This window comes from Leptinotarsa decemlineata, unplaced genomic scaffold (genome assembly GCF_025532065.1).
Source record: "Leptinotarsa decemlineata unplaced genomic scaffold, Ldec_3_MD MMD2_tig00004307_RagTag_RagTag, whole genome shotgun sequence".
Classification (NCBI taxonomy): domain Eukaryota; kingdom Metazoa; phylum Arthropoda; class Insecta; order Coleoptera; family Chrysomelidae; genus Leptinotarsa; species Leptinotarsa decemlineata.
In genome coordinates, this window is record NW_027412606.1 from 19,050,598 (window position 1) to 19,067,239 (window position 16,642).

The following is a 16,642-nucleotide window of genomic DNA, read 5'->3' on the forward strand; positions in this document are numbered from 1 at the left end:
TTTTATGCACAATGGAAATGATACTAAGTTTAGCACGCTCTGTATGATATGGAGTCGATTTCTTGGAGTTATTTGAATATTTCGAGTTTGTCCAAACTATCATCAAAATATCAACTTTTCATGAATTGAGAGTACTGATGTACTCAATTCCAATTAAAGCTATGTTTTGGTTATGTATTAATATATGGGGTGTTCCATTTGAAAAAATAAAGTTGCTAGGACTTTTTAAGGAAGTGGCAACGCCGAAATGCTGAAAATATTTCAGATCTATAGAACAGGTAAGGAAATGTGAGAGGTGAAATTTCCAGAAAAATCATGCTTTGCGTTTTCCAGAAACGTCTAACCTACCATCGACCGTGAGTCACGCTGTATAATACACGAAATCGAAATGTACTCACCTACCCATATCAAAAGAAATCAATTTCTCAACGAGCCTTTTCATATGTTTCGTTGAAATTTCATAATTCGGTACCTGAAACAATAAAAGAAATTAATAATAAGCATTTGTTCAGCTGGGGGTATATATACTCGAACGTGGGAGATATTTTGTACAAATGCTGAACTAAGACTTCAAATACTTACCAGGACTTGATACAACTTTAACGACTGAAATTAACGCATCTTCCGCAGATGAAATTCTCTTTATTCATTTCATTTTTTTCTCATATTACTACATTGAAATTTTATTATAATGTTTATATACCTACCTGTCCTTTTATTATATGACTTCATTGAAAATTCATTATATTCCTTACAGACCTATTTAAAATTAATTACATGTATGTTTTATTGCTATAATGAAACAAGTAATTGGGTACTTATCGTTTTTTTTACTGTCTTATTGATTTAATAATTAATTTAAAATGTATTTATATTTTGTATTTTGTACAGCTATCTCTTGAAAGACCGAAGTTATTATCAGGACTGATGAAAATGCTCAAAATGCACCTACCAACTGAATGGGGTTGGCCAAAGTGATATACACTGTCCGCCACTCGCGATGGAACACCCCATTTTTACGGTAAAACATATTAGGGAGCAAAATAGGCTCAAAATTCCTTCAGATTCGTGATCAGGACTCCCAACTTACTATGAATACACTTTTTTCCTGAGAATATTTCAGCCCTGAAAAATCCGAATTTGTCTCACTTTTTATGGTAACACCCCCGTATCTTCAGTAATATACGAGGTGGGACGATGGAACTCTCAGTACTGATGGAAATGCTCAAAATGCACCTACCACCTGAATGGGGTTGACCAAAGTGATATACACTGTCCGCCACTCGCGATGGAACACCCTATTTTTAGGTAAAACATATTACGGCGCAAAATAGTTCGCTTCCAATACCTGAACCCCTTCATTCTATCTAGAGAGTACTTTCCGGTATGGAAGATACAGATACTGTAAGATGCTATCATCCATTTTGAGCCTATCTGAGGAAAATGTCACAGCATCACATTCTCAGATTATCGAGATAGTGTGGAGCAGTATATGAAAAATTATCGATGGCGGCATCTATTATAACTGAAAAAGATTATTCGTAAAACTAATTCTGGTTGTTGAACATCCAAATTCTATACCAACCAGAAGTGAGAGCTCTCTATTGATGAGCGAAAATTGGGGAAAAAATTATATTCAAAGGTTCACATCTCGATAACTGTACAATTCTGAGATTTGGCTGTGGACACTTTCAATCAGCACATCAAGAACTACAACATATCAAAATTTCGGCAAAATTCAAGGCAAGCCATTTCTCATAAGAAATGTGCGGGGTCCTATCAGAATATTGAGGAAACATTTTACCATCCGAAACAAAATTAATCTTCATACTCATTGCAACACCGAAACAACTGTTGATTTTTAAAGAAAAAATCGCACTCGGTGAACAGGTAGAATTTATATTATTTTACCTACTTTGAATTACATCAGTTTCATTGAATCATGCGGTGTCCTGAAATCACCATGGAAAGCAGTTGCTCATTGATATTTACTGTCAACCTGACAATATTGTTGAAAGATCTTGTATTAACCCCCAGACCAGTTTTCATTGCATTTGTTGTTTCTAGTTTCGTTGTTCGTTGGATCACCGTTGTTCCTGTAGTTTCTGCCGTGTTTTTGTTCCCACTGTGTTTATTGTTCCTGTATTTGTGTGTGATATTGTTCCTGTGTTCCAGTTGTTTTCTGTTCGTGAGTTCCTGTTCATATTTTAATATTTCTGAAGTTTCCATTTTAACTGATATCAGCTCATTTTGATTGACAAAGTTCAACACGTCTGGCACGTCTGTCATTTCAAGCAAAAATTGAAATTGTTTTAATTGTTGGTGAAGGGGTGAGGTCTTATCGTGAAGCAGCCGCTGAATTTAATAGAAGACACCCGCTACAGGTAGCTGTACACCCTGGAACTGTACATAAAATATATCATCTATTCGTGAGCACCGGCCAAGTAACAAACGGCAGAAAAATTGTAAAACATCATATCGATGATGATACGATATTGGCGGCTCATCAAGCTGATCCTAGAATTAGTTTGAGAAACTTATCGCTCCAACTCAATATGAGCCACAGTAAAATATGGAGGTGTTTGAAGAGGCATAAAATGTATGCGTTCAAACCCAAATTTTTACATACTTTGCACGAAGGAGTTCAAATCCGCCGTATGGAGTATCGTTTATGGATGCAGGGAAATCATCTCAATAACAGGAATTTTTTTAAAGTATATCTTCACCACGAATGGTGTTGTTTCTTCCCAGAACAAGAGGTTTTGAGCTGAACAAAATCCAAATTGGGTGGTGAATTGTAGAGACCAAATATCTCAGAAAGTTAATGTGTGGTGTGGTATCCTGAACGAAAATATTATCGGGCCATTTTTTCTCGATCAAAACTCAAACGGACGACTATTCGTTGGTTTTCTTCGAGGCATTTTCCGATGTGTTGGAAGATCTACCTTTGGATGTGAGATACAGCATGATTTTTCAGTTAGATGGTTCACCAGTTCACAATAGTGGCATAACAAGGGCTTGGTTGAATAGGAATCTACCTATGAAATGGATAGGACCCAATAGCCCTTTCCTAGTATGGCCACCATGATCCCCAGATTTAACTCCACTGGATTTTTATTTATGAGAAAACTTGAAAAATGGAGTTTATAAGGATAGGCCAACAGATAAAGAATATCTCCGTGCAAGAATTATACAAGCGTGTAGAGAAATCACACCTGAAGAACTGAGAAGAGTTACAGGAAATAATAGAAGACGCATAGAAAAATGTGTTCGATTGGAGGAAAATTTCATAGAAGGTACGATAATATAAAATGGTCAACAGTTAAATCATTTGAATTGATTGTTTTGGTTTTTAATTGAAAATGTGATTTTGAAAGTAGTACTTCGAAAGAATTTTGAACTACATAACATTTTTCACCACAAAATATCCTTGTTTTTTTTTTTAATAATGGGAAAATGAGAATATGGACTAACATTAACCATACTAAAACCTCACTGATTTCATGTTTCCGTTCCTTAAAAAAAATTACAATTTTCTCTCTTATTGAGAAGAAATAATTTTCCTGAAAATTTTTTGCCAAAAAAATTATCCTATCAAATTTGTCTATTTCTAGTCATGTGTGTCGAAATAACCAATGAAACCATTATTACACTGATAACTACCCATGGATAGTTTTCACGGGTAGTTATCACTTATGTCATGACATTGCTAAGCAACCAACACAATAACGTTGTTTGACATTTCAGTAATTCAATTTATTTCGAAAATGTCACTTCCTCGCTTTGGTGTTCAAAATGATGCGGCAATTGACAAAATCATTGAAGAAAATACACCAAAAAATACTGTCAATAGTAAAAAATACACTTGGAAAATATTTATGGAGTTTTGTGACGCCAGAAAATATGAATTGGATGGAAATCGTACTCTCGAAGAGCTTGCATTAATACTCAAGGATTGGGCGATTAATATGAGAAAAAAGGATAGCACAGAGTTTAAGGAGGCTACTGTTAAAACCGTATGGAATATAACAAGCAAATTATTACAAGAAAAGTATTACAAGGAGTATAATATTATGCTAGACCCCTTTAAAAGTGTTGCATTCAAACAAGCGCGGAATGCACGCGACGCAGCGCGAAGAAATTTACAAACAGATCCCACTAAACGCAAAACAAGCTCAGCACCATCAACTTCAAATGAAATGAGTAAAATTATAAACTTTTGGGATGAAAATACCCCTATAGGACTCCTACGCAAATTTTATCACATAGCAGCGGTGGAATTGGCTTGGAGAGGTGGTGAAGGTGCTGCTTGCTTAGTTGATTATTTTCATATCGAAAAGGACAACAATGGATCTCCAACTAATAGGATAGAATATAATCTAATTTTCAGTAAAACCTGCCAAGGGGGTTCAAAGAACTGCGCCTCTAGCAAATGGTTAGTTCAAAATAGTGATAACAATGCTTGTCCTGTCAGATTATTCATTAAATTATTATCAAAACGAGGCACAAATATCAAGACAAATAGACTATTTTTAAGGCCAAATCGTCACTGGAAGACAGGAAGCGATAACTGGTATGACAATATGCCTCTGGGTAGAAATATAATCAACGGATGGACGAAATCTTCTGCTGAAGCAATTGGCTTGGATACGAAACAGAGAAAAATAACCAATCACTCTAATAGAGCAACTGCAGTCAGTCAACTAGCTAAGAGTTCAAGAACAGCAATTTTTGAAAATTACTGGGCACAATAATGGAAATTCCATAAAACCTTATTTGAATATTGATCAGGAACATCATAACCAAATAATCAATAGTATGCGTGGAAACACCTATGCAGTAACCGAGGCAAATACAGCAAGATCAACGAAATATCATTATACGAATTGTTCTTTTGATAACTGTGTGTTCAATAAATAATTTTGTTCGAATTGCAAAAAATTTTCTCACCGAATATCCCTCGAACATTGATAAATAACTCATAATTTTATCACAACTTCCTCAAGCACGTTATTTTAGGTAACATCCCTCCGCCTTCGGCGTCGGGATGTTACCAAATAACGTGCTTTCGAAAACTGTGATAAAATTATTTCGTTAGTTATCAATGTCCTTGGGATATTATAGCTGACAACAAAATAAAAAATAAATTATTCATGTGGAAACAAAAGTCGAGTTTCTCTTGAACAATTTCGTTCATGTTTTGATGTCGAAACAAAAAAAAAACCTACTTCAATTATTACGGAAGATACGGGGGTGTTTCCATGAGAAGTGACACAAATTCGGATTTTTCAGGACTGAAATTTTTTCAGTAGAAAATTGTAATCGTAGTGATTTGGTAGTCCTGATCACGAATCTGAAGGAATTTCGAACCTATTTTGCCCCCTAATATGTTTTACCGTAAAAATGGGGTGTTCCATCGCGAGTGGCGGACAGTGTATATCACTTTGGCCAACCCCAATCATGTTCAGGGTTGCCACTTTCCTCTCATGCAGAACTACGACTTTGTAGGTACGTGTGGCAAATAACCAACGGAAAAACAAACAACCCACCCAGCTAATGCCGCGCTTCAGTGGGATATCCACTGCGCCACCTGCAGACAGAGCTGAAAATAGCCGTCCGCGCGCCATTTCTAGGTCGCGCGCATGGCCTCTAAGCGAGTACGTAACTTGAAAATATTTTTTTTCAGGTACTTAAAGTAAATAGAAAAATATAAAGAAATCAGTATATTGATATCAACACCACAGAGAACTGATTTTTCATTAAAGTGAATTTATCAATCTAGACAATTGTTAATTAACAAAAATTTTCTTTATCGTTCAAAGTAAAATAAATATTTGAATAATCACCGTAAAATATTTTCGCTCCGTGGAGCCCTTTTTGAATACATACAAAAGAAGATTTCATGATGAAAGTTCTAAAAATTTCAATACTTTATTTGAAATATTTTTTTTAAATGAACAAAAATAGAAAAAACAAAAAATAATATTTAAAAAAAAAATTTCATCTTCATTCATCATTATTTTATCGTTCCCATGTCAATAAAAGACATTTATAAACTGAAATGAATAGTTTTTATCTCTATTTGTTTATAATTTTTTTATAAATATTCAACGAAAGTAATTTTTTTATAAACAAATGGACCATTTCAATATTTGAAAAAAAAATTCAACGACTTTATGGAGAACTGTCAATTATGATTTGAAAAAAATCCTAATAATAATATTCAATTGTTTATAATCGTTTTCTTATATACCTACTCTTTAAATTATTATTCAAGACATTTTTTTCTTTTCTAAAATAAAAGACAACAATAATATCTCATATTCAATTTTGAAAAAATACGGAATAAATAACAAGATGAACTTTCATGTGATTCAATGGCACGATAGATTCGATGATTTATTAGGAAGACATGATTTTCAAATGCTTACAGCAAAAATAAATTACGAAAACCAAACCCTTGACATTGCAGGAAATGAAATTCCATTCTTTATGGAAATAAATCCTGACAATTTCATACCTCATACTAAAAAAATGGAAAATCACTTAAAATTCCCGATTAATATTGAAAATGGTCCAGTTTTACTTCCATGGTCCAGAAATGAAAATTGTCGATATGAAAATTAGAAAACCTATGAGAATAAAACAGAACTTTGATTTTAAAAAGAATATCAGAACAGAACACTTCAATCTAGAAGAATACAAAACTAGTCTTGAATAATTGTGATATAATGAAATATTTTATAACAGTGATTCTCAATTAACTTTTACGAATGCTATCAAACATAACATAAGGACTACTGACGACGATCCTATATATTGTAAATCTTTTAGATATCCTTATCATTTGAAAAATGAAATTCAAAACCAAAACATGATATTTATTCTCATCCCACAGTGTAATTCACTTCCTTTTCAATATATTCTCAAGAATTCTTTCATGAAAGCAATATCATCAATCTTGTTATCTGCATTGTTTCCACAGCTGAATATAGAGCTCAATTTTTCATCACTTTAGAGTAACTTGTAGCAAAAAAAGCTCAGACAACTTTCACTATTTCCATTATATCATGTATGTTATTACTCAAATGAAATGCTGGAGGTTGAAACGATGAATGGCATGTCTTTCAGAAAGAATAAATCTCACAAAAATAATAGGGTATTTCTATCTGAAACTGTTTCCTCAGTTTGTTTGAAGGTGATTGACAATGTTGAAGAAGCCCACAAGAAACCTCGAGTCTGGTTGAGATATGTTGACGACAGCTTCACAATATGGAACCATGGGAATACTGAACTTGACGCCTTCCTAAAACACATCAACAGCGTGATGTGTATACCGAAAACCCACTCACACGGGACAGTATCTGAACCACGAATCCAACCACCATCAATCGACTAAAAGAGAAATCATCAAGACTCTATTGGACCGTGCTTTCGGGCTCTGTAATACGAAGGAGGGTCTCGAGAAGGAACTAGACATCATCAAAAATGATCTTCAACGGAATGACTATTCCGATGCGATGGTAGAAGAAACTGGCTGAAAGAGAGCAGGAGCCTCGCAAGGAAGAGAAGCCGTTACAACCAGTGCTTGCACTTCCCTACATCAGAGGATTATCGAGAGGAAGAATTGGTTCCAATTACAACATCAGAACCTGCTTCAGATCCGGTAACACTATCCATAGCAGCCTCACGAAAACCAGGCCACCAAACGCAGACTATGATTCCAAGAATTTCATTTACCGGATAGCCTGTGAGTGCGGAAAATCCTATATTGGTGAAACTAAGAGGCCATTGAATGTTCGCATTGCCTAGCACAAGAAACACACACAACGGGGGGAAACCAGCATATCGGGAATAGCAGACCATGTTTGGATCCATCAACACAACATCGAGTCGTCCCAAGCTAAGATCATACACAGAGAGGAACATTGGTTTAGGAGAAAATTCAAGGAAGCCGCATACATGTTGTCCAACAACGTATTCAGCCAAGCTAGGGTAGAGATACGCAACATACGGAAACCCATCATCAAGCGAAAAATGACCAACTCCCGCCAAACGGTCATCTCCCACTGAACCAGTGAAGCGGAAAAAAATGGAAAGCGGGGGTAAGTGAAAGTACTTGAACGACACAAATAGTCATCTCTCGTAGGAATCAGTCCAGTCATCACTCGAAAACGATTGTAGATACTAACAATCGAAACGTCGTGAACTAACGTGGCTTGGAATCTCTTAACTTTTTCATTTTCATTTTCATTTTTATTCCTTTAATTCCAAATTTTTTTTCAATCGTTCAATTTTTACTTGTATTTTATTTCACTATAATTTCCTTTCAAGTTATTTTTGCTTAATACCTATATTTGTTATTTTCAGCTATTCATTTTTAATTCTTCGAACCCAAAATAGTTTATCTCAAATATGAACATGATGTACCCTCAATATATATATGGAAAGTGATATGAATACTCAATTATTGAAACTGTTGAAACTACGTATAGGATATCCATTCACTAGAAGGATTAAAAACCATTTCAACAAGTTCTCATCTCGCTACATAATTGGAAAGTTGGTGAGTGTGAAATTAGAAAAGAAGTCTTGTGCTTGAAAGCTCCTAATCTAACTTTACATTTTAGAGTTCCTGAAAAATCGAAATCCATGTATCTACGTGATAACTAACATGTCGGGTACACTCAGCAAAATGAAAGTAAATGATGATGGATTGGTGATTTTGACATAGGCGTGAATGATGAATGAAACCGTGCAGGAAAAATTACTTTTCTTGATGGTATTAGGGTAGATTTGGGATAAGAAAGGTGTAAAAATTGTTCTGTCAACAAGTCTGACTTTTATTAGTCGAATATTTGATTGAAAAACAATACGTTCAATTGATGTCCTGCAATTCAGTTTCAATTCTGAAAACCATTTACAAATTGAATTCAGTATATAAAGGATTTCCTACACGGTGGTCATTGTATTTGACGAATGATTGATTATTCAATTACTTTGAGAAGAGGTGTCAGAGAGGTTGTGTGGGTTAGTGTCGTCAACATATGTGTGAATACTTGTGCATAATTTTGATAACATCCAAACTTCAAAATACCTCAAAATATGAAGTGTAAATGTGGTGTGAGAGTTTCTGAGAGTTGTATTTGTTTTCAGCACAGCGATACAGGTTCAGATTTTATCATTTCGTACTATTATGTTTTACTGAATTGTGATCATGTTTTCTCAGTGCGTTATAACTTCAAGTTATAATATAATCAAAATTGAATTTATATGAAGAAAAGAGAATTGAAACTTTCTGTTCTTTACCACTTTCATTTGTAAATGAAGTTTCTGCAGTTTCGTCCTATAACTACATTAAACATGAGTGTAATGTATAGGTTTGAAATGTCCTTATAGGACGAAACTGCAGTAACGTTAGTTACAAATAAAAGTGGTGAAAACATAAAAAGTTTCAATTCTCTTTTCTTCATTATGGTTTCCTACCAGGTAGTAACAACGGCTACATCCATCAATTTATCGAATTTATATAAGTATGCTCTGTTTGAGAAATGATCTGTACTTATAAATGCGGAAGTTACTCACTTGACACTAATTTATTTCTGTTCTTCGTATTGATGAGTCCCAGTAAGCTAAAATTTTATATACACGGTGTCCCTGGACTTCCTCTTTTCCTCTCGGGAATGTATAGATGGGGTCAAAATATCACCAGTACTTCATATAACTTTTTTTCCTAAAATCCTTCGTTATCAAGTAACGGGCCCTCGAAGTTACAAAATGAAAAATGTTTTTCTTTGATAACTTTTCAAGTGAATATTCAAAATCATCCAAATTTTGGTAATTGACTAAACAAATGAATTCCTTCGATGAGCTTTCATGCAGGAGTCAGTTGTTTTGCTACAAAGTCAGGAACGGACTACCCCCGATAGTCCACACCCCAAAACTTTGAAATGACAGATATTTTTCAATATTTTTCAACAAATTACGGTTACTTGGATAATTTTATGAATAAAAGTATTCGTGTGGAAAGTCGATCGGAGCAACGAGTCTTGATAAAAATGTAGTTTCACTCGACGACATCAAACCCGCTCGTCCACCATTATTTGAAATGAATAATTATCAAAGCAGAAATAATAATGATAACGTTAATTCAACAACATTTATCCTGAGATGTCTACCATTATTCGAAAATATTAGTTTTTAAGGAAAATGGAAATGATAGGTAAAATGTTCATAACGAATTTTTATAATGCAAACACGTTTGACTAACGAAACTCAAGAGCCTCAAGAGCAAACAGAAATGAAAAATCCGCTACAGAAACATTTTCTTAGTCTGCGAAGACACCCTCTCTGTACTTGAAATAGCATTCCAGGGTCGTTTCGTATGGCTTCACAATGTAATGTTATTCTATTCAACAATGCATCTCTTGTGTGAATAGGTGTAGCGTGAACAAGGCTTTTTAGATGCCCCCCACAGAAAGATATCCAATGGATTTAAATCCGGAGACCGCGATGGCCATGAAAATGGCCCACCTCTACCAATCCATCTATTGTGGAAAATATGGTTCAGATGGTCACGCACAATCAAACTAAAATGAGGAGGAGCGCCATCATGCATAAACCACATATCTCTTCGTGTTTGCAATGGAACATGTTCCAAAAGTCCATTCAAATCGTTCTGAATGAACTCCAAATAACGTTCTCCATTCAATCGGTCCTGTAGAACGAATGGTCCTATAAGATGGTTTCCTATGATACCAGCCCAAACATTCACGTTGAATTTCCGTTGGTGTTTGGTTTGCAATATCCCATGGGAATTTTCTTCGGCCCATATATGGAGATTATGAGAGTTGATAACTCCATCTCTACTGAAACCTGCTTCATCAGTGACTAAAACTCGATTAATAAAACTCATATCCTCTCTTTGCCTATCCATGAACCAATTGGCATATTCCAGTCGTGCTGGAAAATCTTGAGGTGTCATGGCATGTACCTTCTGGATGTGAAATGGGTGGAGCAGTTGTTCCCTAATTATTCTATGAATAGTGGACTTGGATGTATGGAACTGTTCTGATAGATTTCTGATGCTCATTGAAGGATCATCAGCGACGGCTTCCAAAATATTTTCCTCCAATACAACGGTACGTACAGGCCTAGGAGCGCCCTCACCACCTCGTTTTGGCAAAACTGTACCTACAATAATATCGAAATAAAACAACGTGCTCAAATTAATTATCAATTATTACATACCTGTCTCCCTCAAGCTGCGATCGACACGCTCGAATGTTTCTCTTGACGGTACCGTTCGATTGGGAAAATGCTCGGAATACAGACGACGAGCTTCTGCAGCATTACAAAATGCTCGTCCATAAAATACATGCATATCTGCATATTCATTGAATGTAAACTGTTCGGCCATATCAAAAAAATTCAAAATATCCTATAGAATATTGACAATACAATGATAGTCATATGACAACGCACCACAAACAAAATCGCATTCCAGTGTCTCATTTTTTATCAAAACTTTCTAAAAGGTTTTTTTTGTCAACATCTGTGAAAGAAATGGAACATAATTATTCCCTGGATATTTTTCACCTGATCATGTGCAGCCGTTTTTGTAGTCCATTCGTTTGCTTTTTATTAGTATAGTAAATATTTTTTCCGATGTGTGTTTTTTCAGCTAAATTTAGATTCGTGTTAAAGAATTTCTTCCATAAAATTATAATTATCAGTGAAACTCCTCAACAGTTTAGCTGTGAAGAAGAATTTGAAACATTCGAATGTTGAGTTTCATGAGATTCAGATAACTGATCAACACGAAACGTGATTATTCCACACGTATTATGTACATACAAAATATGGAATGAATTCGATATTTCATAGTAGAGTAGCTTGTTAGTTTAAAAATACCACGAATCTACAGAACTTGATATTTCTTTTGAAAAAATATCTGCTATCACAATTGTGACTTAAACTTCCATATAGGTACTGTACTTTTTGTTTACGACTTCATTTTAGCATACTTTGTATTATTCCCGTTATAAATGTTGTTGAATTAACGTTATCATTATTATTTCTGCTTTGATAATTATTCATTTCAAATAATGGTGGACGAGCGGGTTTGATGTCGTCGAGTAGAACTACATTTTTATCAACACTCGTTGCTCCAATCGACTTTCCACACGAGTACTTTTATTCATAAAATTGTCCAAGTAACCTTATTTTGTTGAAAAATATTGAAAAATATCTGTCATTTCAAAGTTTTGGGGTGTGGACCATCGGGGTAGTCCGTTCCTGACTTTGTAGCAAAACAACTGACTCCTGCATGAAAGCTCATCGACGGAATTCATTTGTTTAGTCAATTACCAAAATTTGGATGATTTTGAATATTCACTTGAAAAGTTATCAAAGAAAAACATTTTTCATTTTGTAACTTCGAGGGCCCGTAACTTGGTTACGAAGACTTTTAGGAAAAAAAATTATATGAAGTACTGGTGATATTTTGACCCCATCTATACATTCCCGAGAGGAAAAGAGGAAGTCCAGGGACACCCTGTATAGGTGATTCTTAAGTCTCAGATGCGCACCAAAGGAGGATTTTCAAATATTCCGTAGGGGTAAAAGGAGCGCGTTTACATATACAAATTACCTATTCATCATTGTTTCTCCATACCGCTATATTTTCGTAGATTTACATTTTGTATGAAGGTTTGTTTTATAATGATAATGAAAAAATGATTTTCAAATATTCCAACTGAAGAGCCCCTCTTGAGACATATGAAAATTACATTTCATCACTATTTCTTTGTACTACTATATTTTCAAAAGCTGAAATTTTGTGTGTAGGTTCGTTTCATGATGTAGAAATGCAATGAGAGAATACTTTGAAAAATATTTCAACTGTGGCCGCAGGACAAATGGCGCGTTCATAAAATGAAGTGAGTTTTCATCCGTACCGCTATATTTTAGAAGACTGAAATTTTGTATGTAGTTTGGTTTTTTTTTCATAGAGAGACTTTTGTGAGTGAAAAAGTGAAATGTGTGACGTAATCGATGTAGGGTGGAATGAGTATGGAAGAGATTCAAAGAGCGTGGGCCCCTCTTGAGACTCCTTCTTACCGCTCAGGCCCTCGCCCATAAGTCCCCATCTCGCGCATCAGTCACGTGGTCCTAGTGGTCATCGGCAGCTGAGTGAAATTAAAACAAAAAAACCTATCGTTATGAGATTTGAATGCAGGTCGTCGGCGTGGTAGACGTTGTCCTCAGCCTTGACACTAATGTGGAATATTGAGGGTAATTACCAATTGTTGATATTTATTGCGGTTGTTTTGTTGACTCATTTCTATACTTGACCACATTTTTTTATTTCCGTAGATTTATATGGAAATTGTAACGTCATTTCCACGTAGAAGATTGGGAAATATCCTTCGATTTGGAGAAGAATTGATGTTTTATATGAAGATGTGTATTTGTAAGAGGGCGAGAGAGACTTGTGTGACGTAATCCAGAGACGGAGACGGAGATGGTATCGAGGTTATATGTTGCTAGCGCAAGCGTGTGTTGTCGGTTGTAAAATAAATCGTTGTTCATGGGGCAATGTAGCGTTGTCGGTTTCAAAATCAGACATGAACGGTTAGGAATACGACTCGATGAAAATTGTATATTGGTAGCACGAAAGTGATATATTGATAATAATGTGTGATGAATCAGATTGAAGGGGCATTCATTGAAGTAAACAGGGTCTACATTTAGAAAAAACATGTCGTCAATGTGTACAGGGTGTCTCAAAATACATCATTTGAGAAAAACACATGATACCAATGCATATACAGAGCCTTTTTAAAATACATCATTCAAGAAAAAATGTCGGTTTAACGGAAGTCTAGCGTTCCAACATGTTAGAAGGACATTGAGTCGTATCGTTGTTAGCATCATAAGGAGGAGGAGAATATGTCACCAAAGATGTCGAGGTGTTACGTATTGTGGAGTTAACGTTCGAAAATGGGAAAAGCGAAATATTTGACAATGACATTATTACATCAAATTCAATAATAAGAAAATGTAACTATCAGAGACATTTATTTCTGAAACATTGGGGAATAACACTTCTGTTTTTTTTTGTGTACGGCAAGTAATGTGCTACTCGTATGTGCCGTGAGTTAAATCAGACAGATGAGTATAAATATGTACAAAAAAATGATAACAAGGGCGCCAAGTAGTTTCTTGTGCACCGACTAGCCTAAACCTGAAATGAACTACTAAACAATCCAGATACGCGAAAACAAATAAGGTGCAATATGACAAAGGAACAAGAATAAAAACGTTGAATGTTGCTTTCCCAAATTCAAAATACGCCTGTTCAACAGATTTATTCTTCACTTATACTATAACCTAAACGCTTATATAAAGGTGGAGACAAAACTATTCGGAAACACCTATTCAGCGAGGTTCATTGCTTTCGTAAAGAATAATGTCAGAATCCCGCAAAAACAACACCATTAATAAAACTTCTAATCGGTACTTATCTAGCTGCTAGTGATGTATAGATTCCTATGGCCCGCTACTACGCAAATTCGTGAAAAGCTCTCAATTCCACGTCCACACGGTTGAAATGGAAACACTACCATCCATATGACTTGGGAAAATTTGCGGTTTAGTCGCTACGTACAAGGCAATAAATAATATAATAAATAATATAATAAAATAATGAGTGACAAAACTATACGCTTACCCCCCAATGCTCGACTGTCCTAACATTGCCGGAGATGTTTTTTAACGGTCAGGAAGAAATAATTCATTCGATAAAATTCATCCCAATCGATTATAAGGATATTGCAAGATCGCTCCACAGCAGAATTACCCAATCACAATATCACAACAAGGCACGTCAAAAGACGTAATTTTATATTCAAAAAACCAGAATTTGCCTGAAATCAAATCTTCCGAACGTTATCATTCAGTTTCACTCACGAATGCCCCAGAGCGGACGGACGAAAAAAAAACCTTCTTTTTTTTTCCTTCTAAAAAAAACTTATTGAGTCGGCTGGAACTATATATCGGGTGTTTCACAAATAGAGTTGACCTAATTTAATAATTAGCGTTCAAATATTTACAACTAATCGTAACAACATTTCAAAATACGTTGTTTTGCGTATGTTTCGACCGTTTTGCTTGCGTTTCGAACATTTTGCGGGCGTGTCGACCGTTCTACGTTCGTTTATTCGTTATCGTTTCGTCGTTACATCACTATCACTCAACGCATTTCGCTAACCAAAACAAACTTTTTTTCAGTTTTGATTTTTCGATTTTTCGCAAATTGATTTACAAAAATAGAATGCAAGTTCAGTCGTGAAGAGGAAGCCAATTATCAAAGTATGCCTGTGGAGACACCGCTGGAGATATTCACCGCCAAAATAGAGAAAGGTAAATTTGGGTAAGAAAGTGCAATTTTTGCCACACCGAGTGACGGAGGAGTATCGCCTCATTCAGAAGAATTTTCATCAGGAAAATACGCTGTTGTGTTCGAAGGGTCGATGGACATTGGAAAATCGAATCGTGTAGTTTCATTTGAAATTGTATGAAATTAAGGTTCATATTGTTTCTCAGTTTTTCTCTGTTCAATATGCATAGAGTTTGTGGTTGTATACAATATTTTTTGTTCGGCTCGAAAATTCTCATTCATAGATATGATCCGCATAAAGTGGTGTTTTCATACAATATTTTTTCTTCGTTCAGTACGTGCAGAATATTTGTTTTGAATTCCTTGTTGTGAATGACAGTTGATTTTTTATTTCAATTATAAGTGTAGCAAACACTTCATGAAAGACAAGACATTACCCTCACAATTGAATATTATTTTTCTTTGGTGTATGCTTGTATTGAAGATCGAATTCATTTCAGAACACTACATGTGTAGTATCAGTTCAGAGTAAACTCAACAGCTACTTCCAAAACCTTCTTAGCAACCTTTCCAGAACGAACTTCTACTCTCCACAGCTTCCAGGACCATCTCAACAGTCTCCACAGAACTAGTTTCTGCACAGAACTACATTAACGTGTGCAGTATCAGTTCAGAGTCATCTCAACAACAGCAGTCAAAACCAACTGAGCAACCTTTTCAGAATCAGTTTCAAATCTTTGCAGTTTCCATTTTTTAGTCTATAGTTGCACATTTTGAGACTAGCAGTCGTAGATATTCAGGGATTTATTATTGAGCAACAATTCCACCACAACGAGATCGTCATCAAGATCAGTCAGTAATCAATGCAACACTTTTCTGCTTTTTCCGCCGAATGCATTCTCCTCCTTGAGCAAAGACGATAGAATAGGCGTTGCGTGTGTGGAAAGCATCCTCAAGGAATATCTACATGATGTTGGTATCATTTATGTGCGTGATCATCAGAAGAAAGCATTTATGGATGACAGACTGCACCTATTCAATATATATACAAACGTAGTAAAATTGGAAGACTTTGAAGATACATGGTAGTGTGTTCCAAAACTGAAGAAAAACACGCCGTTCTGTATGGATCATTCCAAACGAAATTCATTCAGCTGCAGTCTCAATAACGTTGATATTTTATATGAATGGCTTTATAATATACTACCAAAATGGATAAAATCCATGTCACACACATCT